The sequence below is a fragment of the Lithobates pipiens genome, unplaced genomic scaffold (assembly GCF_037356315.1).
Source record: "Lithobates pipiens isolate NorthernLeopardFrog02 unplaced genomic scaffold, aLitPip1_a1.2 Scaffold_30, whole genome shotgun sequence".
In the NCBI taxonomy this organism is placed as follows: Eukaryota; Metazoa; Chordata; class Amphibia; order Anura; family Ranidae; genus Lithobates; species Lithobates pipiens.
In genome coordinates, this window is record NW_027507791.1 from 185,361,506 (window position 1) to 185,381,037 (window position 19,532).

The following is a 19,532-nucleotide window of genomic DNA, read 5'->3' on the forward strand; positions in this document are numbered from 1 at the left end:
ATGGAAAAAAGCCTACGGCACCTGGTATTCCCAGGCGGTCTCCCATTCAAGTACTAACCAGGCCCGACCCTGCTTATCATCCGAGATCAGACGAGATCGAGCGCATTCAGGGTGATGTGGCCGTAGGTGATCTTGCACCCTACTTACAACTCTCTTGACAAAAGCCAACGTGGTCACCTCGGGCAATCGAGAGGAAAAATACAGCAGGTCGCCAAAGCCAACAACATAAATGAAAAAAGCCTACGGCACCTGGTATTCCCAGGCAGTCTCCCATCCAGGTACTAACCAAGCCCGACCCTGCTTAGCATCCGAGATCAGATGAGATCGAGCGCATTCAGTGTGATGTGGCCGTAAGCGATCTTGCACCCTACTTACAACTCTCTTGACAAAAGCCAAGGTGGTCACCTCGGGCAATGGAGAGGAAAAATACAGCAGGTCGCCAAAGCCAACAACATAATGGAAAAAAGCCTACGGCACCTGGTATTCCCAGGCGGTCTCCCATCCAGGTACTAACAAGGCCCGACCCTGCTTAGCATGCGAGATCAGATGAGATCGAGCGCATTCAGGGTGATGTGGCCGTAGGCGATCTTGCACCCTACTTACAACTCTCTTGACAAAAGCCAAGGTGGTCACCTCGGGCAATCGAGAGGGAAAATACAGCAGGTCGCCAAAGCCAACAACATAAATGAAAAAAGCCTACGGCACCTGGTATTCCCAGGCGGTCTCCCATCCAGGTACTAACCAGGCCCGACCCTACTTAGCATCCGAGATCAGACGAGATCGAGCGCATTCAGGGTGATGTGGCCGTAGGCGATCTTGCACCCTACTTACAACTCTCTTGACAAAAGCCAAGGTGGTCACCTCGGGTAGTGATGGCCGAACGGTTCGCCCGGCGGTCGTTTCGCGGCGAATTTCCGACTTTCGCCGTCCGCGGGTTCGAACGCCTTTTTCCGTCGTTCGCCCCGGCGGACTTACGTGTTTAATGTATACAAGAACTTTAACCTTTCGTGACACGTTTATCATGTGTTACAGGACAACCAATTGAGACATGACAGCTCATGGACACTTGGACATTCCCCCTAACCTATAAATACACCCGATCCGGTGGCCATTTTACATTCTTTCTTCTGTCACTGTAGGGAAAGGATCCTGTGTGGAGTAGGGACAGAGAAAACGCTAGCTATTTGGTACACAAAAGTTCTTTTCAGGACTGGTATAGGTGTTAGGTCAGCAGCCTGAGTTTCTTTTGTCAGTTTAGATAAAGGGACAGAGCGCTGTATGCTGCTATTTTAGGGACAGCTCAGCCAGATTAGTCTTTCTTCATCATCATCATCATCATCATCATTAGCTGTTACTATCAGGTCCACAAAAGAGCTGTTCCAGCTAATCGTTCCAGCCTACTCTTTTTTGCCAATTTGTATAGGGACAGGCAGGAAGCAGTGTGTCAGGCAGTGAGGATAATTTTAAAGACTTGCTGTTACTATTAGTTCCACAAAGGTTCTTTTCAGGACTGGTATCAGTGGTACGGTAATAGGCTTGTACACGTATAATATTCTTTCTTCCAAATATAGAAAGAATATTATACTTGACTGCTGCCCTTCTGCTGCAGTCTGCTAATCATTCACAACTCACTTGTTCCACAAAAGTTCTTATAAGGACTGGTAACTTGGTCTGTCTAGGGTGCTACGGTACATAGGCTTGGGTGCGGTACAGTCTGCTGTTCTGTAAGGACCGCTATCGGTCCACAATAGATAGGGTTGCCGTGCACTACTGCTGACCGCTGCCCTATACTGCAGCAGTCCTTCAGCGGTATAGGGACTGACGCACAGTCTGCTAAACACTAATACACAACCTGCTTGGTCCACAAAAGTTCTTATAAGGACTGGTAACTTGGTATAGGGTGCTATGGTACATAGGCCTGAGTGCGTTACAGTCTGCTGTTCTGTAAGGACCGCTATAGGTCCACAATACATAGGGTTGACGTGCACTACTGCTGACCGCTGCCCTATACTGCAGCAGTCCTTCAGCGGTATAGGGACTGACGCACAGTCTGCTAAACACTAACACACAACCTGCTTGGTCCACAAAAGTTCTTATAAGGACTGGTAACTTGGTATAGGGTGCTACGGTACATAGGCCTGAGTGCAGTACAGTCTGCTGTTCTGTAAGGACTGCTATCGGTCCACAATACATAGGGTTGCCGTGCACTACTGCTGACCGCTGCCCTATACTGCAGCAGTCCTTCAGCGGTATAGGGACTGACGCACAGTCTGCTAAACACTAATACACAACCTGCTTGGTCCACAAAAGTTCTTATAAGGACTGGTAACTTGGTATAGGGTGCTACGGTACATAGGCCTGAGTGCGTTACAGTCTGCTGTTCTGTAAGGACCGCTATCGGTCCACAATACATAGGGTTGCCGTGCACTACTGCTGACCGCTGCCCTATACTGCAGCAGTCCTTCATTGGTATAGGGACTGACGTACAGTCTGCTAATCACTAACACACAACCTGCTTGGTCCACAAAAGTTCTTATAAGGACTGGTAACTTGGTATAGGGTGCTACGGTACATAGGCCTGAGTGCGTTACAGTCTGCTGTTCTGTAAGGACCGCTATCGGTCCACAATACATAGGGTTGCCGTGCACTACTGCTGACCGCTGCCCTATACTGCAGCAGTCCTTCATTGGTATAGGGACTGACGTACAGTCTGCTAATCACTAACACACAACCTGCTTGGTCCACAAAAGTTCTTATAAGGACTGGTAACTTGGTATAGGGTGCTACGGTACATAGGCCTGAGTGCGTTACAGTCTGCTGTTCTGTAAGGACCGCTATCGGTCCACAATACATAGGGTTGCCGTGCACTACTGCTGACCGCTGCCCTATACTGCAGCAGTCCTTCAGCGGTATAGGGACTGACGCACAGTCTGCTAAACACTAACACACAACCTGCTTGGTCCACAAAAGTTCTTATAAGGACTGGTAACTTGGTATAGGGTGCTACGGTACATAGGCCTGAGTGCGTTACAGTCTGCTGTTCTGTAAGGACCGCTATCGGTCCACAATACATAGGGTTGCCGTGCACTACTGCTGACCGCTGCCCTATACTGCAGCAGTCCTTCATTGGTATAGGGACTGACGTACAGTCTGCTAATCACTAACACACAACCTGCTTGGTCCACAAAAGTTCTTATAAGGACTGGTAACTTGGTATAGGGTGCTACGGTACATAGGCCTGAGTGCGTTACAGTCTGCTGTTCTGTAAGGACCGCTATCGGTCCACAATACATAGGGTTGCCGTGCACTACTGCTGACCGCTGCCCTATACTGCAGCAGTCCTTCATTGGTATAGGGACTGACGTACAGTCTGCTAATCACTAACACACAACCTGCTTGGTCCACAAAAGTTCTTATAAGGACTGGTAACTTGGTATAGGGTGCTACGGTACATAGGCCTGAGTGCGTTACAGTCTGCTGTTCTGTAAGGACCGCTATCGGTCCACAATACATAGGGTTGCCGTGCACTACTGCTGACCGCTGCCCTATACTGCAGCAGTCCTTCATTGGTATAGGGACTGACGTACAGTCTGCTAATCACTAACACACAACCTGCTTGGTCCACAAAAGTTCTTATAAGGACTGGTAACTTGGTATAGGGTGCTACGGTACATAGGCCTGAGTGCGTTACAGTCTGCTGTTCTGTAAGGACCGCTATCGGTCCACAATACATAGGGTTGCCGTGCACTACTGCTGACCGCTGCCCTATACTGCAGCAGTCCTTCATTGGTATAGGGACTGACGTACAGTCTGCTAATCACTAACACACAACCTGCTTGGTCCACAAAAGTTCTTATAAGGACTGGTAACTTGGTATAGGGTGCTACGGTACATAGGCCTGAGTGCGTTACAGTCTGCTGTTCTGTAAGGACCGCTATCGGTCCACAATACATAGGGTTGCCGTGCACTACTGCTGACCGCTGCCCTATACTGCAGCAGTCCTTCAGCGGTATAGGGACTGACGCACAGTCTGCTAAACACTAACACACAACCTGCTTGGTCCACAAAAGTTCTTATAAGGACTGGTAACTTGGTATAGGGTGCTACGGTACATAGGCCTGAGTGCAGTACAGTCTGCTGTTCTGTAAGGACCGCTATCGGTCCACAATACATAGGGTTGCCGTGCACTACTGCTGACCGCTGCCCTATACTGCAGCAGTCCTTCATTGGTATAGGGACTGACGTACAGTCTGCTAATCACTAACACACAACCTGCTTGGTCCACAAAAGTTCTTATAAGGACTGGTAACTTGGTATAGGGTGCTACGGTACATAGGCCTGAGTGCGTTACAGTCTGCTGTTCTGTAAGGACCGCTATCGGTCCACAATACATAGGGTTGCCGTGCACTACTGCTGACCGCTGCCCTATACTGCAGCAGTCCTTCATTGGTATAGGGACTGACGTACAGTCTGCTAATCACTAACACACAACCTGCTTGGTCCACAAAAGTTCTTATAAGGACTGGTAACTTGGTATAGGGTGCTACGGTACATAGGCCTGAGTGCGTTACAGTCTGCTGTTCTGTAAGGACCGCTATCGGTCCACAATACATAGGGTTGCCGTGCACTACTGCTGACCGCTGCCCTATACTGCAGCAGTCCTTCATTGGTATAGGGACTGACGTACAGTCTGCTAATCACTAACACACAACCTGCTTGGTCCACAAAAGTTCTTATAAGGACTGGTAACTTGGTATAGGGTGCTACGGTACATAGGCCTGAGTGCGTTACAGTCTGCTGTTCTGTAAGGACCGCTATCGGTCCACAATACATAGGGTTGCCGTGCACTACTGCTGACCGCTGCCCTATACTGCAGCAGTCCTTCAGCGGTATAGGGACTGACGCACAGTCTGCTAAACACTAACACACAACCTGCTTGGTCCACAAAAGTTCTTATAAGGACTGGTAACTTGGTATAGGGTGCTACGGTACATAGGCCTGAGTGCAGTACAGTCTGCTGTTCTGTAAGGACCGCTATCGGTCCACAATACATAGGGTTGCCGTGCACTACTGCTGACCGCTGCCCTATACTGCAGCAGTCCTTCATTGGTATAGGGACTGACGTACAGTCTGCTAATCACTAACACACAACCTGCTTGGTCCACAAAAGTTCTTATAAGGACTGGTAACTTGGTATAGGGTGCTACGGTACATAGGCCTGAGTGCGTTACAGTCTGCTGTTCTGTAAGGACCGCTATCGGTCCACAATACATAGGGTTGCCGTGCACTACTGCTGACCGCTGCCCTATACTGCAGCAGTCCTTCATTGGTATAGGGACTGACGTACAGTCTGCTAATCACTAACACACAACCTGCTTGGTCCACAAAAGTTCTTATAAGGACTGGTAACTTGGTATAGGGTGCTACGGTACATAGGCCTGAGTGCGTTACAGTCTGCTGTTCTGTAAGGACCGCTATCGGTCCACAATACATAGGGTTGCCGTGCACTACTGCTGACCGCTGCCCTATACTGCAGCAGTCCTTCAGCGGTATAGGGACTGACGCACAGTCTGCTAAACACTAACACACAACCTGCTTGGTCCACAAAAGTTCTTATAAGGACTGGTAACTTGGTATAGGGTGCTACGGTACATAGGCCTGAGTGCAGTACAGTCTGCTGTTCTGTAAGGACCGCTATCGGTCCACAATACATAGGGTTGCCGTGCACTACTGCTGACCGCTGCCCTATACTGCAGCAGTCCTTCATTGGTATAGGGACTGACGTACAGTCTGCTAATCACTAACACACAACCTGCTTGGTCCACAAAAGTTCTTATAAGGACTGGTAACTTGGTATAGGGTGCTACGGTACATAGGCCTGAGTGCGTTACAGTCTGCTGTTCTGTAAGGACCGCTATCGGTCCACAATACATAGGGTTGCCGTGCACTACTGCTGACCGCTGCCCTATACTGCAGCAGTCCTTCATTGGTATAGGGACTGACGTACAGTCTGCTAATCACTAACACACAACCTGCTTGGTCCACAAAAGTTTTTATAAGGACTGGTAACTTGGTATAGGGTGCTACGGTACATAGGCCTGAGTGCAGTACAGTCTGCTGTTCTGTAAGGACCGCTATCGGTCCACAATACATAGGGTTGACGTGCACTACTGCTGACCGCTGCCCTATACTGCAGCAGTCCTTCATTGGTATAGGGACTGACGTACAGTCTGCTAATCACTAACACACAACCTGCTTGGTCCACAAAAGTTCTTATAAGGACTGGTAACTTGGTATAGGGTGCTACGGTACATAGGCCTGAGTGCAGTACAGTCTGCTGTTCTGTAAGGACCGCTATCGGTCCACAATACATAGGGTTGACGTGCACTACTGCTGACCGCTGCCCTATACTGCAGCAGTCCTTCAGCGGTATAGGGACTAAGAGTTTTGTCACAGGGTGATTTAAAAAATGACAGGCAGAGGAAGAGGCAGGCCCTTCCGCAGGGGTGGTAGGGGTAGGGCAGGAGCAACAGCCTTGAGCCAAAGTGGGAAGTTGCAGAAGGTGCGTTCAATTACTTTAAAGGACGCACCAGACTTGGTTGAGTGGCTCACTCAGCCTTATTCTTCTGCACCCTCCTCATCCTCTCGATCTGCACCCTCTTCTTCACTCTCTGCTATGTGCACCCCCAAAGACACTACCACCAACAACACCACCACCACCACATACCTTCCGCTTGAGTGCAAATGGGGGCCTTCATGCTCCAGTGTTTTAATAGGGACCCCCGTATAAAAAGCATGAGGGTCAAGGACCAGTACTGGGTGGCAACGTACTTAGATCCCCGGTACAAACACAAAATGGCGGAAATGTTACCGCCGTCGCAGAGGGCTGTCAGAATGCAGCACTTCCAGGCCTTGCTTCGAGAAATGCTGCATTCTGCTTTTGCGTGCGCTGGCAGAGGAGCAATTCCCACTCCCAGAGAAGGATTTGCGGGTACCAATCCAACAGCGCCTGCAAGAAGAGGCCGGTTTGAAGATGTGTTGGTGACTTCGGATATGAGGTCATTCTTTCAGCCGACCCATCGACAGGTGTCATCCGGATCCAGCATCAGGGAACGCCTAGACCGTCAGGTGTCCGACTACATTGGGTTAACGGCCGATGTGGACGCTCTGAGGAGTGATGAACCCCTAGACTACTGGGTGGGCAGGCTTGACCTCTGGCCAGAGCTTGCCCAATTTGCAATCGAACTGTTGGCTTGCCCCTCATCCAGTGTCCTGTCCGAAAGGACGTTCAGCGCAGCAGGGGGGATTGTGACCGATAAGCGTACTCGCCTAGCTCACGACAGTGTTAACTACCTCACATTTCTAAAAATGAATGAGGCATGGATCTCGGAGGAATTCAACACATGTGATCAGTAGACCATGTATATGTCTATAAACAATTTTTGGAATCAAGCACACAGACCTTCTTAATTCATTTGGCTCACTTCCCTGACCCAAAAAAGCACACCGTACTATATGCCCCTACCCTCCTCTTTGAAGAGGTTGAGCGGTGTCATATTTCTACTGGGGCTGCTTATTATGAGGGGTTCCCACCATCCCTGTGCTGTGCTGACTTCCTCCTGGGTGTTCTTATTATGAGGGGCTCCCACCATCCCTGTGCTGTGCTGACTTCCTCCTGGGGGTTCTTATTATGAGGGGCTCCCACCATCCCTGTGCTGTGCTGACTTCCTCCTGGGGGTTCTTATTATGAGGGGATCACACCATCCCTGTGCTGTGCTGACTTCCTCCTGGGGCTGCTTACGGTGCTGCTGTCAGCGCTGTATGTCACGGAGCTGCTGTCAGCGCTGTATGTCACGGAGCTGCTGTCAGCGCTGTATGTCACGGAGCTGCTGTCAGCGCTGTATGTCACGGTGCTGCTGTCAGCGCTGTATGTCACGGAGCTGCTGTCAGCGCTGTATGTCACGGAGCTGCTGTCAGTGCTGTATGTCACGGAGCTGCTGTCAGCGCTGTATGTCACGGAGCTGCTGTCAGCGCTGTATGTCACGGAGCTGCTGTCAGCGCTGTATGTCACGGTGCTGCTGTCAGCGCTGTATGTCACGGAGCTGCTGTCAGCGCTGTATGTCACGGAGCTGCTGTCAGTGCTGTATGTCACGGAGCTGCTGTCAGCGCTGTATGTCACGGAGCTGCTGTCAGCGCTGTATGTCACGGAGCTGCTGTCAGCGCTGTATGTCACGGTGCTGCTGTCAGCGCTGTATGTCACGGAGCTGCTGTCAGCGCTGTATGTCACGGAGCTGCTGTCAGCGCTGTATGTCACGGAGCTGCTGTCAGCGCTGTATGTCACGGAGCTGCTGTCAGCGCTGTATGTCACGGAGCTGCTGTCAGCGCTGTATGTCACGGTGCTGATGTCAGTGCTCTGTATTACGGTGCTGCTGTCAGTGCTCTGTATCTCCTGCACCCTCTTGTTTGCCTACCCTGGTCCCTGACCTTCCCTCTCCTCCATTGCCTTCATTAGCTCCATAGTCCTGAATTGTCAGAACAATTTCCCAAATAAAAAAAAAATGCTTGTAGTTATCGATCCCAAATTCACCTCATACATGTATTATGCTATTGTCCAGGTGGTGGGACTACGTGCTACCCCCTAATAATTACCCCGTGGCCGCAAATTCGACCTAAAGGTTTGCGAAATTCGCCTCCCATTGAAGTCAATGGAGCCCGCGGCGAACGGTCGTTTTCGCGAACGTTTGTGCCCGTTCGCGTTTCGCGTTCGCGAAACGTCCCGTCGGAAGTTCGTCCATCACTAACCTCGGGCAATCGAGAGGAAAAATACAGCAGGTCGCCAAAGCCAACAACATGATGGAAAAAAGCCTACGGCACATGGTATTCCCATTCGGTCTCCCATCCAGGTACTAACCAGGCCCAACCCTGCTTAGCATCCGAGATCAGACGAGATCGAGCGCATTCAGGGTGATGTGGCCGTAGGCGATCTTTGCACCCTACTTACAACTCTCTTGACAAAAGCCAAGGTGGTCATCTCGGGCAATCAAGAGGAAAAATACAGCAGGTCGCCAAAGCCAACAACATAATGGAAAAAAGCCTACGGCACCTGGTATTCCCAGGCGGTCTCCCATCCAGGTACTAACCAGGCCCGACCCTACTTAGCATCCGAGATCAGACAAGATCGAGCGCATTCAGGGTGATGTGGCCGTAGGCGATCTTACCTCCTACTTACAACTCTCTTGACAAAAGCCAAGGTGGTCACCTCGGGCAATCGAGAGGAAAAATACAGCAGGTCGCCAAAGCCAACAACATAATGGAAAAAAGCCTACGGCACCTGGTATTCCCAGGCGGTCTCCCATCCAGGTACTAACCATGACCGACCCTGCTTAGCATCCGAGATCAGATGAGATCGAGCACATTCAGGGTGATGTGGCCGTAGGCAATCTTGCACCCTACTTACAACTCTCTTGACAAAAGCCAAGGTGGTCACCTCGGGCAATCGAGAGGAAAAATACAGCAGGTCGCCAAAGCCAACAATATAATGGAAAAAAGCCTACGGCACCTGGTATTCCCAGGCGGTCTCCCATCCAGGTACTAACCAGGCCTGACCCTGCTTAGCATCCGAGATCAGACGAGATCGAGCGCATTCAGGGTGATGTGGCCGTAGGCGATCTTGCACCCTACTTACAACTCTCTTGACAAAAGCCAAGGTGGTCACCTCGGGTAATCGAGAGTAAAAATACAGCAGGTCGCCAAAGCCAACAACATAATGGAAAAAAGCCTACGGCAACTGGTATTTCCAGGCGGTCTCCCATCCAGGTACTAACCAGGCCCGACCCTGCTTAGCATCCGAGATCAGACGAGATCGAGCGCATTCAGGGAGATTTGGCCGTAGGCGATCTTGCACCCTACTTACAACTCTCTTGACAAAAGCCAAGGTGGTCACCTCGGGCAATAGAGAGGAAAAATACAGCATGTCGCCAAAGCCAACAACATAATGGAAAAAAGCCTACGGCACCTGGTATTCCCAGGCGGTCTCCCATCCAGGTACTAAGCAGGCCGGACCCTGCTTAGTATCCGAGATCAGACGAGATCGAGCGCATTCAGGGTGATGTGGCCGTAGGCGATCTTACACCCTACTTACAACTCTCTTGACAAAAGCCAAGGTGGTCACCTCGGGCAATGGAGAGGAAAAATACAGCAGGTCGCCAAAGCCAACAACATAATGGAAAAAAGCCTACGGCACCTGGTATTCCCAGGCGGCCTCCCATCCAGGTACTAACCAGGCCCGATCCTGCTTAGCATCCGAGATCAGATGAGATCGAGCGCATTCAGGGTGATGTGGCCATAGGCAATCTTGCACCCTACTTACAACTCTCTTGACAAAAGCCAAGGTGGTCACCTCGGGCAAGCGAGAGGAAAAATACAGCAGGTCGCCAAAGCCAAAAACATAATGGAAAAAAGCCTACGGCACCTGGTATTCCCAGGCGAACTCCCATCCAGGTACTAATCAGGCCCGACCCTGCTTAGCATCCGAGATCAGACGAGATCGAGCGCATTCAGGGTGATGTGGCCATAGGCAATCTTGCACCCTACTTACAACTCTCTTGACAAAAGCCAAGGTGGTCACCTCGGGCAAACGAGAGGAAAAATACAGCAGGTCGCCAAAGCCAACAACATAATGGGAGAAAGCCTACGGCACCTGGTATTCCCAGGCGGTCTCCCATCCAGGTACTAACCAGGCCCGACCCTGCTTAGCATCCGAGATCAGACGAGATCGAGCGCATTCAGGGTGATGTGGCCGTAGGCGATCTTGCACCCTACTTACAACTCTCTTGACAAAAGCCAAGGTGGTCACCTCGGGCAATCGAGAGGAAAAATACAGCAGGTCACCAAAGCCAACAACATAATGGAAAAAAGCCGACGGCACCTGGTATTCCCAGGCGGTCTCCCATCCAGGTACTAACCAGGCCCGACCTTGCTTAGCATCCGAGATCAGACGAGATCAAGCGCATTCAGGGTGATGTGGCCGTAGGCAATGTTGCACCCTACTTACAACTCTCTTGACAAAAGCCAAGGTGGTCACCTCGGGCAATCGAGAAGAAAAATACAGCAGGTTGCCAAACCCAACAACATAATGGAAAAAAGCCTACGGCACCTGGTATTCCCAGGCGGTCTCCCATGCAGGTACTAACCAGACCCGACCCTGCTTAGCATCCGAGATCAGACGAGATCGAGCGCATTCAGGGTGATGTGGCCGTAGGCAATCTTGCACCCTACTTACAACTCTCTTGACAAAAGCCAAGGTGGTCACCTCGGGCAATCGAGAGGAAAAATACAGTTGGTCGCCAAAGCCAACAACATAATGGAAAAAAGCCTACGGCACCTGGTATTCCCAGGCGGTCTCCATATCCTGGTACTAACCAGGCCCGACCCTGCTTAGCATCCGAGATCAGATGAGATCGAGCGCATTCAGTGTGATGTTGCCGTAAGCGATCTTGCATTCTACTTACAACTCTCTTGACAAAAGCCAAGGTGGTCACCTCGGGCAATCGAGAGGAAAAATACAGCAGGTCGCCAAAGCCAACAACATAAATGAAAAAAACCTACGGCACCTGGTATTCCCAGGCGGTCTCCCATCCAGGTACTAACCAGGCCGACCCTACTTAGCATCCGAGATCAGACGAGATCGAGCGCATTCAGGGTGATGTGGCCGTAGGCGGTCTTGCACCCTACTTACAACTCTCTTGACAAAAGCCAAGGTGATCACCTCGGGCAATCAAGAGGAAAAATACAGCAGGTCGCCAAAACCAACAACATAATGGAAAAAAGCCTACGGCACCTGGTATTCCCAGGCGGTCTCCCATCCAGGTACTAACCAGGCCAGACCCTGCTTAGCATCCGAGATTAGACGAGATCGAGCGCATTCAGGGTGATGTGGCCGTAGGCGATCTTGCACCCTACTTACAACTCTCTTGACAAAAGCCAAGGTGGTCACCTCGGGCAATCGAGAGGAAAAATACAGCAGGTCGCCAAAGCCAACAACATAATGGAAAAAAGCCTACGGCACCTGGTATTCCCAGGCGGTCTCCCATCCAGGTACTAACCAGGCCCGACCCTGCTTAGCATCCGAGATCAGACGAGATCAAGCGCATTTAGGTTGATGTGGCCGTAGACGATCTTGCACCCTACTTAAAACTCTCTTGACAAAAGCCAAGGTGGTCACCTCGGGCAATCGAGAGGATAAATACAGCAGGTCGCCAAAGCCAACAACATAATGGAAAAAAGCCTATGGCACCTGGTATTCCCAGGCGGTCTCCCATCCAGGTACTAACCAGGCCTGACCCTGCTTAGCATCCGAGATCAGACGAGATCGAGCGCATTCAGTGTGATGTGGGCATAGGCGATCTTGCACCCTACTTACAATTCTCTTGACAAAAGCCAAGGTGGTCACCTCGGGCAATCGAGAGGAAAAATACAGCAGGTCGCCAAAGCCAACAACATAATGGAAAAAAGCCTACGGCACCTGGTATTCCCAGGCGGTCTCCCATCCAGGTACTAACCAGGCCCGACCCTGCTTAGCATCCGAGATCAGATGAGATCGAGCGCATTAAGGGTGATGTGGCCGCAGGCGATCTTGCACCCTACTTACAACTCTCTTGACAAAAGCCAAGGTGGTCACCTCGGGCAATCGAGAGGAAAAATACAGCAGGTCACCAAAGCCAACAACATAATGGAAAAAAGCCGACGGCACCTGGTATTCCCAGGCGGTCTCCCATCCAGGTACTAACCAGGCCCGACCCTGCTTAGCATCCGAGATCAGACGAGATCAAGCGCATTCAGGGTGATGTGGCCGTAGGCAATGTTGCACCCTACTTACAACTCTCTTGACAAAAGCCAAGGTGGTCACCTCGGGCAATCGAGAAGAAAAATACAGCAGGTTGCCAAAGCCAACAACATAATGGAAAAAAGCCTACGGCACCTGGTATTCCCAGGCGGTCTCCCATGCAGGTACTAACCAGGCCCGACCCTGCTTAGCATCCGAGATCAGATGAGATCGAGCGCATTCAGGGTGATGTGGCCGTAGGCAATCTTGCACCCTACTTAAAACTCTCTTGACAAAAGCCAAGGTGGTCACCTCGGGCAATCGAGAGGATAAATACAGCAGGTCGCCAAAGCCAACAACATAATGGAAAAAAGCCTATGGCACCTGGTATTCCCAGGCGGTCTCCCATCCAGGTACTAACCAGGCCCGACCCTGCTTAGCATCCGAGATCAGACGAGATCGAGCGCATTCAGTGTGATGTGGGCATAGGCGATCTTGCACCCTACTTACAATTCTCTTGACAAAAGCCAAGGTGGTCACCTCGGGCAATCGAGAGGAAAAATACAGCAGGTCGCCAAAGCCAACAACATAATGGAAAAAAGCCTACGGCACCTGGTATTCCCAGGCGGTCTCCCATCCAGGTACTAACCAGGCCCGACCCTGCTTAGCATCCGAGATCAGATGAGATCAAGCGCATTCAGGGTGATGTGGCCGTAGGCGATCTTGCACCCTACTTACAACTCTCTTGACAAAAGCCAAGGTGGTCACCTTTGGGCAATCGAGAGGAAAAATACAGCAGGTCGCCAAAGCCAACAACATAACGGAAAAAAGCCTACGGCACCTGGTATTCCCAGGCGGTCTCCCATCCAGGTACTAACCAGGCCCGACCCTGCTTAGCATCCGAGATCAGACAAGATTGAGCGCATTCAGGGTGATGTGGCCGTAGGCGATCTTGCCCCCTACTTACAACTCTCTTGACAAAAGCCAAGGTGGTCACCTCGGGCAAACGAGAGGAAAAATACAGCAGGTCGCCAAAGCCAACAACATAATGGAAAAAAGCATACGGCACCTGGTATTCCCAGGCGGTCTCCCATCCAGGTACTAACCAGGCCCGACCCTGCTTAGCATCCGAGATCAGATGAGATCGAGCGCATTCAGGGTGATGTGGCCGTAGGCGATCTTGCACCCTACTTACAACTCTCTTGACAAAAGCCAAGGTGGTCACCTCGGGCAATCGAGAGGAAAAATACAGCAGGTCACCAAAGCCAACAACATAATGGAAAAAAGCCGACGGCACCTGGTATTCCCAGGCGGTCTCCCATCCAGGTACTAACCAGGCCTGACCCTGCTTAGCATCCGAGATCAGACGAGATCAAGCGCATTCAGGGTGATGTGGCCGTAGGCAATGTTGCACCCTACTTACAACTCTCTTGACAAAAGCCAAGGTGGTCACCTCGGGCAATCGAGAAGAAAAATACAGCAGGTTGCCAAAGCCAACAACATAATGGAAAAAAGCCTACGGCACCTGGTATTCCCAGGCGGTCTCCCATGCAGGTACTAACCAGGCCCGACCCTGCTTAGCATCCGAGATCAGACGAGATCGAGCGCATTCAGGGTGATGTGGCCGTAGGCAATCTTGCACCCTACTTAAAACTCTCTTGACAAAAGCCAAGGTGGTCACCTCGGGCAATCGAGAGGATAAATACAGCAGGTCGCCAAAGCCAACAACATAATGGGAGAAAGCCTACGGCACCTGGTATTCCCAGGCGGTCTCCCATCCAGGTACTAACCAGGCCCGACCCTGCTTAGCATCCGAGATCAGACGAGATCGAGCGCATTCAGGGTGATGTGGCCGTAGGCGATCTTGCACCCTACTTACAACTCTCTTGACAAAAGCCAAGGTGGTCACCTCGGGCAATCGAGAGGAAAAATACAGCAGGTCACCAAAGCCAACAACATAATGGAAAAAAGCCGACGGCACCTGGTATTCCCAGGCGGTCTCCCATCCAGGTACTAACCAGGCCCGACCTTGCTTAGCATCCGAGATCAGACGAGATCAAGCGCATTCAGGGTGATGTGGCCGTAGGCAATGTTGCACCCTACTTACAACTCTCTTGACAAAAGCCAAGGTGGTCACCTCGGGCAATCGAGAAGAAAAATACAGCAGGTTGCCAAACCCAACAACATAATGGAAAAAAGCCTACGGCACCTGGTATTCCCAGGCGGTCTCCCATGCAGGTACTAACCAGACCCGACCCTGCTTAGCATCCGAGATCAGACGAGATCGAGCGCATTCAGGGTGATGTGGCCGTAGGCAATCTTGCACCCTACTTACAACTCTCTTGACAAAAGCCAAGGTGGTCACCTCGGGCAATCGAGAGGAAAAATACAGTTGGTCGCCAAAGCCAACAACATAATGGAAAAAAGCCTACGGCACCTGGTATTCCCAGGCGGTCTCCATATCCTGGTACTAACCAGGCCCGACCCTGCTTAGCATCCGAGATCAGATGAGATCGAGCGCATTCAGTGTGATGTTGCCGTAAGCGATCTTGCATTCTACTTACAACTCTCTTGACAAAAGCCAAGGTGGTCACCTCGGGCAATCGAGAGGAAAAATACAGCAGGTCGCCAAAGCCAACAACATAAATGAAAAAAACCTACGGCACCTGGTATTCCCAGGCGGTCTCCCATCCAGGTACTAACCAGGCCGACCCTACTTAGCATCCGAGATCAGACGAGATCGAGCGCATTCAGGGTGATGTGGCCGTAGGCGGTCTTGCACCCTACTTACAACTCTCTTGACAAAAGCCAAGGTGATCACCTCGGGCAATCAAGAGGAAAAATACAGCAGGTCGCCAAAACCAACAACATAATGGAAAAAAGCCTACGGCACCTGGTATTCCCAGGCGGTCTCCCATCCAGGTACTAACCAGGCCAGACCCTGCTTAGCATCCGAGATTAGACGAGATCGAGCGCATTCAGGGTGATGTGGCCGTAGGCGATCTTGCACCCTACTTACAACTCTCTTGACAAAAGCCAAGGTGGTCACCTCGGGCAATCGAGAGGAAAAATACAGCAGGTCGCCAAAGCCAACAACATAATGGAAAAAAGCCTACGGCACCTGGTATTCCCAGGCGGTCTCCCATCCAGGTACTAACCAGGCCCGACCCTGCTTAGCATCCGAGATCAGACGAGATCAAGCGCATTTAGGTTGATGTGGCCGTAGACGATCTTGCACCCTACTTAAAACTCTCTTGACAAAAGCCAAGGTGGTCACCTCGGGCAATCGAGAGGATAAATACAGCAGGTCGCCAAAGCCAACAACATAATGGAAAAAAGCCTATGGCACCTGGTATTCCCAGGCGGTCTCCCATCCAGGTACTAACCAGGCCTGACCCTGCTTAGCATCCGAGATCAGACGAGATCGAGCGCATTCAGTGTGATGTGGGCATAGGCGATCTTGCACCCTACTTACAATTCTCTTGACAAAAGCCAAGGTGGTCACCTCGGGCAATCGAGAGGAAAAATACAGCAGGTCGCCAAAGCCAACAACATAATGGAAAAAAGCCTACGGCACCTGGTATTCCCAGGCGGTCTCCCATCCAGGTACTAACCAGGCCCGACCCTGCTTAGCATCCGAGATCAGATGAGATCGAGCGCATTAAGGGTGATGTGGCCGCAGGCGATCTTGCACCCTACTTACAACTCTCTTGACAAAAGCCAAGGTGGTCACCTCGGGCAATCGAGAGGAAAAATACAGCAGGTCACCAAAGCCAACAACATAATGGAAAAAAGCCGACGGCACCTGGTATTCCCAGGCGGTCTCCCATCCAGGTACTAACCAGGCCCGACCCTGCTTAGCATCCGAGATCAGACGAGATCAAGCGCATTCAGGGTGATGTGGCCGTAGGCAATGTTGCACCCTACTTACAACTCTCTTGACAAAAGCCAAGGTGGTCACCTCGGGCAATCGAGAAGAAAAATACAGCAGGTTGCCAAAGCCAACAACATAATGGAAAAAAGCCTACGGCACCTGGTATTCCCAGGCGGTCTCCCATGCAGGTACTAACCAGGCCCGACCCTGCTTAGCATCCGAGATCAGATGAGATCGAGCGCATTCAGGGTGATGTGGCCGTAGGCAATCTTGCACCCTACTTAAAACTCTCTTGACAAAAGCCAAGGTGGTCACCTCGGGCAATCGAGAGGATAAATACAGCAGGTCGCCAAAGCCAACAACATAATGGAAAAAAGCCTATGGCACCTGGTATTCCCAGGCGGTCTCCCATCCAGGTACTAACCAGGCCCGACCCTGCTTAGCATCCGAGATCAGACGAGATCGAGCGCATTCAGTGTGATGTGGGCATAGGCGATCTTGCACCCTACTTACAATTCTCTTGACAAAAGCCAAGGTGGTCACCTCGGGCAATCGAGAGGAAAAATACAGCAGGTCGCCAAAGCCAACAACATAATGGAAAAAAGCCTACGGCACCTGGTATTCCCAGGCGGTCTCCCATCCAGGTACTAACCAGGCCCGACCCTGCTTAGCATCCGAGATCAGATGAGATCAAGCGCATTCAGGGTGATGTGGCCGTAGGCGATCTTGCACCCTACTTACAACTCTCTTGACAAAAGCCAAGGTGGTCACCTTTGGGCAATCGAGAGGAAAAATACAGCAGGTCGCCAAAGCCAACAACATAACGGAAAAAAGCCTACGGCACCTGGTATTCCCAGGCGGTCTCCCATCCAGGTACTAACCAGGCCCGACCCTGCTTAGCATCCGAGATCAGACAAGATTGAGCGCATTCAGGGTGATGTGGCCGTAGGCGATCTTGCCCCCTACTTACAACTCTCTTGACAAAAGCCAAGGTGGTCACCTCGGGCAAACGAGAGGAAAAATACAGCAGGTCGCCAAAGCCAACAACATAATGGAAAAAAGCATACGGCACCTGGTATTCCCAGGCGGTCTCCCATCCAGGTACTAACCAGGCCCGACCCTGCTTAGCATCCGAGATCAGATGAGATCGAGCGCATTCAGGGTGATGTGGCCGTAGGCGATCTTGCACCCTACTTACAACTCTCTTGACAAAAGCCAAGGTGGTCACCTCGGGCAATCGAGAGGAAAAATACAGCAGGTCACCAAAGCCAACAACATAATGGAAAAAAGCCGACGGCACCTGGTATTCCCAGGCGGTCTCCCATCCAGGTACTAACCAGGCCTGACCCTGCTTAGCATCCGAGATCAGACGAGATCAAGCGCATTCAGGGTGATGTGGCCGTAGGCAATGTTGCACCCTACTTACAACTCTCTTGACAAAAGCCAAGGTGGTCACCTCGGGCAATCGAGAAGAAAAATACAGCAGGTTGCCAAAGCCAACAACATAATGGAAAAAAGCCTACGGCACCTGGTATTCCCAGGCGGTCTCCCATGCAGGTACTAACCAGGCCCGACCCTGCTTAGCATCCGAGATCAGACGAGATCGAGCGCATTCAGGGTGATGTGGCCGTAGGCAATCTTGCACCCTACTTAAAACTCTCTTGACAAAAGCCAAGGTGGTCACCTCGGGCAATCGAGAGGATAAATACAGCAGGTCGCCAAAGCCAACAACATAATGGAAAAAAGCCTATGGCACCTGGTATTCCCAGGCGGTCTCCCATCCAGGTACTAACCAGGCCCGACCCTGCTTAGCATCCGAGATCAGACGAGATCGAGCGCATTCAGTGTGATGTGGTAATAGGCGATCTTGCACCCTACTTACAATTCTCTTGACAAAAGCCAAGGTGGTCACCTCGGGCAATCGAGAGGAAAAATACAGCAGGTCGCCAAAGCCAACAACATAATGGAAAAAAGCCTACGGCACCTGGTATTCCCAGGCGGTCTCCCATCCAGGTACTAACCAGGCATGACCCTGCTTAGCATCCGAGATCAGATGAGATCAAGCGCATTCAGGGTGATGTGGCCGTAGGCGATCTTGCACCCTACTTACAACTCTCTTGACAAAAGCCAAGGTGGTCACCTTTGGGCAATCGAGAGGAAAAATACAGCAGGTCGCCAAAGCCAACAACATAACGGAAAAAAGCCTACGGCACCTGGTATTCCCAGGCGGTCTCCCATCCAGGTACTAACCAGGCCCGACCCTGCTTAGCATCCGAGATCAGACAAGATTGAGCGCATTCAGGGTGATGTGGCCGTAGGCGATCTTGCCCCCTACTTACAACTCTCTTGACAAAAGCCAAGGTGGTCACCTCGGGCAAACGAGAGGAAAAATACAGCAGGTCGCCAAAGCCAACAACATAATGGAAAAAAGCATACGGCACCTGGTATTCCCAGGCGGTCTCCCATCCAGGTACTAACCAGGCCCAAAACTGCTTAGCATCCGAGATCAGACGAGATCGAGAGCATTCAGGGTGATGTGGCTGTAGGCGATTTTGCACCCTACTTACAACTCTCTTCACAAAAGCCAAGGTGGTCACCTCGGGCAATCGAGAGGAAAAATACAGCAGGTCGCCAAAGCCAACAACATAATGGAAAAAAGCCTACGGCACCTGGTATTCCCAGGCGGTCTCCCATTCAGGTACTAACCAGGCCGATTCTGCTTAGCATCCGAGATCAGACGAGATCGAGCGCGTTCAGGGTGATGTGGCTGTAGGCGATCTTGCACCCTACTTACAACTCTCTTGACAAAAGCCAAGGTGGTCACCTCGGGCAATC

The 19,532-nt window shown here is 51.2% G+C and overlaps 31 non-coding genes and 20 pseudogenes across 31 annotated transcripts; all 51 read right to left on the reverse strand.

The window, feature by feature from the left end:
- Positions 1–9: 9 nt before the first annotated feature.
- Positions 10–128, reverse strand: LOC143952480 (5S ribosomal RNA). Its single transcript, XR_013267653.1, has one exon. It is a non-coding gene; the product is annotated as a 5S ribosomal RNA (ribosomal RNA).
- A 109-nt stretch (positions 129–237) lies between these two features.
- On the reverse strand, positions 238–356 carry LOC143954942 (5S ribosomal RNA; annotated as a pseudogene).
- A 109-nt stretch (positions 357–465) lies between these two features.
- On the reverse strand, positions 466–584 carry LOC143953046 (5S ribosomal RNA). Its single transcript, XR_013268164.1, has one exon. It is a non-coding gene; the product is annotated as a 5S ribosomal RNA (ribosomal RNA).
- Positions 585–693: 109 nt separating this feature from the next.
- LOC143950359 (5S ribosomal RNA) lies at positions 694–812 on the reverse strand. Its single transcript, XR_013265768.1, has one exon. It is a non-coding gene; the product is annotated as a 5S ribosomal RNA (ribosomal RNA).
- An 8,050-nt stretch (positions 813–8,862) lies between these two features.
- LOC143953125 (5S ribosomal RNA) lies at positions 8,863–8,981 on the reverse strand. The gene has a single exon (XR_013268236.1). It is a non-coding gene; the product is annotated as a 5S ribosomal RNA (ribosomal RNA).
- Positions 8,982–9,091: 110 nt separating this feature from the next.
- On the reverse strand, positions 9,092–9,210 carry LOC143952976 (5S ribosomal RNA). The gene has a single exon (XR_013268101.1). It is a non-coding gene; the product is annotated as a 5S ribosomal RNA (ribosomal RNA).
- A 109-nt stretch (positions 9,211–9,319) lies between these two features.
- Positions 9,320–9,438, reverse strand: LOC143954765 (5S ribosomal RNA). Its single transcript, XR_013269723.1, has one exon. It is a non-coding gene; the product is annotated as a 5S ribosomal RNA (ribosomal RNA).
- Positions 9,439–9,547: 109 nt separating this feature from the next.
- LOC143951418 (5S ribosomal RNA) lies at positions 9,548–9,666 on the reverse strand. Its single transcript, XR_013266692.1, has one exon. It is a non-coding gene; the product is annotated as a 5S ribosomal RNA (ribosomal RNA).
- A 109-nt stretch (positions 9,667–9,775) lies between these two features.
- On the reverse strand, positions 9,776–9,894 carry LOC143943963 (5S ribosomal RNA; annotated as a pseudogene).
- A 109-nt stretch (positions 9,895–10,003) lies between these two features.
- On the reverse strand, positions 10,004–10,122 carry LOC143945814 (5S ribosomal RNA; annotated as a pseudogene).
- Positions 10,123–10,231: 109 nt separating this feature from the next.
- On the reverse strand, positions 10,232–10,350 carry LOC143953162 (5S ribosomal RNA). Its single transcript, XR_013268270.1, has one exon. It is a non-coding gene; the product is annotated as a 5S ribosomal RNA (ribosomal RNA).
- A 109-nt stretch (positions 10,351–10,459) lies between these two features.
- On the reverse strand, positions 10,460–10,578 carry LOC143953707 (5S ribosomal RNA). Its single transcript, XR_013268764.1, has one exon. It is a non-coding gene; the product is annotated as a 5S ribosomal RNA (ribosomal RNA).
- A 109-nt stretch (positions 10,579–10,687) lies between these two features.
- Positions 10,688–10,806, reverse strand: LOC143954333 (5S ribosomal RNA). The gene has a single exon (XR_013269334.1). It is a non-coding gene; the product is annotated as a 5S ribosomal RNA (ribosomal RNA).
- A 109-nt stretch (positions 10,807–10,915) lies between these two features.
- On the reverse strand, positions 10,916–11,034 carry LOC143954742 (5S ribosomal RNA). Its single transcript, XR_013269702.1, has one exon. It is a non-coding gene; the product is annotated as a 5S ribosomal RNA (ribosomal RNA).
- Positions 11,035–11,143: 109 nt separating this feature from the next.
- On the reverse strand, positions 11,144–11,262 carry LOC143952521 (5S ribosomal RNA). Its single transcript, XR_013267690.1, has one exon. It is a non-coding gene; the product is annotated as a 5S ribosomal RNA (ribosomal RNA).
- A 109-nt stretch (positions 11,263–11,371) lies between these two features.
- On the reverse strand, positions 11,372–11,491 carry LOC143947355 (5S ribosomal RNA; annotated as a pseudogene).
- A 109-nt stretch (positions 11,492–11,600) lies between these two features.
- On the reverse strand, positions 11,601–11,718 carry LOC143944612 (5S ribosomal RNA; annotated as a pseudogene).
- A 109-nt stretch (positions 11,719–11,827) lies between these two features.
- LOC143943782 (5S ribosomal RNA) lies at positions 11,828–11,946 on the reverse strand (annotated as a pseudogene).
- Positions 11,947–12,055: 109 nt separating this feature from the next.
- LOC143944562 (5S ribosomal RNA) lies at positions 12,056–12,174 on the reverse strand (annotated as a pseudogene).
- A 109-nt stretch (positions 12,175–12,283) lies between these two features.
- On the reverse strand, positions 12,284–12,402 carry LOC143945972 (5S ribosomal RNA; annotated as a pseudogene).
- Positions 12,403–12,511: 109 nt separating this feature from the next.
- LOC143950336 (5S ribosomal RNA) lies at positions 12,512–12,630 on the reverse strand. The gene has a single exon (XR_013265747.1). It is a non-coding gene; the product is annotated as a 5S ribosomal RNA (ribosomal RNA).
- Positions 12,631–12,739: 109 nt separating this feature from the next.
- On the reverse strand, positions 12,740–12,858 carry LOC143952351 (5S ribosomal RNA). The gene has a single exon (XR_013267536.1). It is a non-coding gene; the product is annotated as a 5S ribosomal RNA (ribosomal RNA).
- A 109-nt stretch (positions 12,859–12,967) lies between these two features.
- LOC143946545 (5S ribosomal RNA) lies at positions 12,968–13,086 on the reverse strand. Its single transcript, XR_013265221.1, has one exon. It is a non-coding gene; the product is annotated as a 5S ribosomal RNA (ribosomal RNA).
- Positions 13,087–13,195: 109 nt separating this feature from the next.
- LOC143943868 (5S ribosomal RNA) lies at positions 13,196–13,314 on the reverse strand (annotated as a pseudogene).
- A 109-nt stretch (positions 13,315–13,423) lies between these two features.
- Positions 13,424–13,542, reverse strand: LOC143945710 (5S ribosomal RNA). The gene has a single exon (XR_013265144.1). It is a non-coding gene; the product is annotated as a 5S ribosomal RNA (ribosomal RNA).
- Positions 13,543–13,652: 110 nt separating this feature from the next.
- On the reverse strand, positions 13,653–13,771 carry LOC143954668 (5S ribosomal RNA). The gene has a single exon (XR_013269634.1). It is a non-coding gene; the product is annotated as a 5S ribosomal RNA (ribosomal RNA).
- A 109-nt stretch (positions 13,772–13,880) lies between these two features.
- On the reverse strand, positions 13,881–13,999 carry LOC143948373 (5S ribosomal RNA). The gene has a single exon (XR_013265390.1). It is a non-coding gene; the product is annotated as a 5S ribosomal RNA (ribosomal RNA).
- Positions 14,000–14,108: 109 nt separating this feature from the next.
- LOC143943597 (5S ribosomal RNA) lies at positions 14,109–14,227 on the reverse strand (annotated as a pseudogene).
- Positions 14,228–14,336: 109 nt separating this feature from the next.
- LOC143950392 (5S ribosomal RNA) lies at positions 14,337–14,455 on the reverse strand. The gene has a single exon (XR_013265798.1). It is a non-coding gene; the product is annotated as a 5S ribosomal RNA (ribosomal RNA).
- Positions 14,456–14,564: 109 nt separating this feature from the next.
- On the reverse strand, positions 14,565–14,683 carry LOC143954345 (5S ribosomal RNA). The gene has a single exon (XR_013269345.1). It is a non-coding gene; the product is annotated as a 5S ribosomal RNA (ribosomal RNA).
- A 109-nt stretch (positions 14,684–14,792) lies between these two features.
- Positions 14,793–14,911, reverse strand: LOC143954743 (5S ribosomal RNA). The gene has a single exon (XR_013269703.1). It is a non-coding gene; the product is annotated as a 5S ribosomal RNA (ribosomal RNA).
- Positions 14,912–15,020: 109 nt separating this feature from the next.
- Positions 15,021–15,139, reverse strand: LOC143952523 (5S ribosomal RNA). Its single transcript, XR_013267691.1, has one exon. It is a non-coding gene; the product is annotated as a 5S ribosomal RNA (ribosomal RNA).
- A 109-nt stretch (positions 15,140–15,248) lies between these two features.
- On the reverse strand, positions 15,249–15,368 carry LOC143947356 (5S ribosomal RNA; annotated as a pseudogene).
- Positions 15,369–15,477: 109 nt separating this feature from the next.
- LOC143944613 (5S ribosomal RNA) lies at positions 15,478–15,595 on the reverse strand (annotated as a pseudogene).
- A 109-nt stretch (positions 15,596–15,704) lies between these two features.
- On the reverse strand, positions 15,705–15,823 carry LOC143943784 (5S ribosomal RNA; annotated as a pseudogene).
- Positions 15,824–15,932: 109 nt separating this feature from the next.
- On the reverse strand, positions 15,933–16,051 carry LOC143944563 (5S ribosomal RNA; annotated as a pseudogene).
- A 109-nt stretch (positions 16,052–16,160) lies between these two features.
- LOC143945973 (5S ribosomal RNA) lies at positions 16,161–16,279 on the reverse strand (annotated as a pseudogene).
- A 109-nt stretch (positions 16,280–16,388) lies between these two features.
- Positions 16,389–16,507, reverse strand: LOC143950338 (5S ribosomal RNA). The gene has a single exon (XR_013265749.1). It is a non-coding gene; the product is annotated as a 5S ribosomal RNA (ribosomal RNA).
- A 109-nt stretch (positions 16,508–16,616) lies between these two features.
- Positions 16,617–16,735, reverse strand: LOC143952352 (5S ribosomal RNA). The gene has a single exon (XR_013267537.1). It is a non-coding gene; the product is annotated as a 5S ribosomal RNA (ribosomal RNA).
- A 109-nt stretch (positions 16,736–16,844) lies between these two features.
- On the reverse strand, positions 16,845–16,963 carry LOC143946557 (5S ribosomal RNA). Its single transcript, XR_013265222.1, has one exon. It is a non-coding gene; the product is annotated as a 5S ribosomal RNA (ribosomal RNA).
- Positions 16,964–17,072: 109 nt separating this feature from the next.
- LOC143943869 (5S ribosomal RNA) lies at positions 17,073–17,191 on the reverse strand (annotated as a pseudogene).
- A 109-nt stretch (positions 17,192–17,300) lies between these two features.
- LOC143945722 (5S ribosomal RNA) lies at positions 17,301–17,419 on the reverse strand. The gene has a single exon (XR_013265145.1). It is a non-coding gene; the product is annotated as a 5S ribosomal RNA (ribosomal RNA).
- Positions 17,420–17,529: 110 nt separating this feature from the next.
- LOC143954669 (5S ribosomal RNA) lies at positions 17,530–17,648 on the reverse strand. The gene has a single exon (XR_013269635.1). It is a non-coding gene; the product is annotated as a 5S ribosomal RNA (ribosomal RNA).
- Positions 17,649–17,757: 109 nt separating this feature from the next.
- LOC143948386 (5S ribosomal RNA) lies at positions 17,758–17,876 on the reverse strand. The gene has a single exon (XR_013265392.1). It is a non-coding gene; the product is annotated as a 5S ribosomal RNA (ribosomal RNA).
- A 109-nt stretch (positions 17,877–17,985) lies between these two features.
- LOC143943598 (5S ribosomal RNA) lies at positions 17,986–18,104 on the reverse strand (annotated as a pseudogene).
- Positions 18,105–18,213: 109 nt separating this feature from the next.
- On the reverse strand, positions 18,214–18,332 carry LOC143950393 (5S ribosomal RNA). The gene has a single exon (XR_013265799.1). It is a non-coding gene; the product is annotated as a 5S ribosomal RNA (ribosomal RNA).
- Positions 18,333–18,441: 109 nt separating this feature from the next.
- LOC143945750 (5S ribosomal RNA) lies at positions 18,442–18,560 on the reverse strand (annotated as a pseudogene).
- Positions 18,561–18,669: 109 nt separating this feature from the next.
- On the reverse strand, positions 18,670–18,788 carry LOC143953381 (5S ribosomal RNA). The gene has a single exon (XR_013268469.1). It is a non-coding gene; the product is annotated as a 5S ribosomal RNA (ribosomal RNA).
- A 110-nt stretch (positions 18,789–18,898) lies between these two features.
- Positions 18,899–19,017, reverse strand: LOC143954670 (5S ribosomal RNA). The gene has a single exon (XR_013269636.1). It is a non-coding gene; the product is annotated as a 5S ribosomal RNA (ribosomal RNA).
- A 109-nt stretch (positions 19,018–19,126) lies between these two features.
- On the reverse strand, positions 19,127–19,245 carry LOC143946221 (5S ribosomal RNA; annotated as a pseudogene).
- A 109-nt stretch (positions 19,246–19,354) lies between these two features.
- On the reverse strand, positions 19,355–19,472 carry LOC143948143 (5S ribosomal RNA; annotated as a pseudogene).
- Positions 19,473–19,532: the final 60 nt, after the last annotated feature.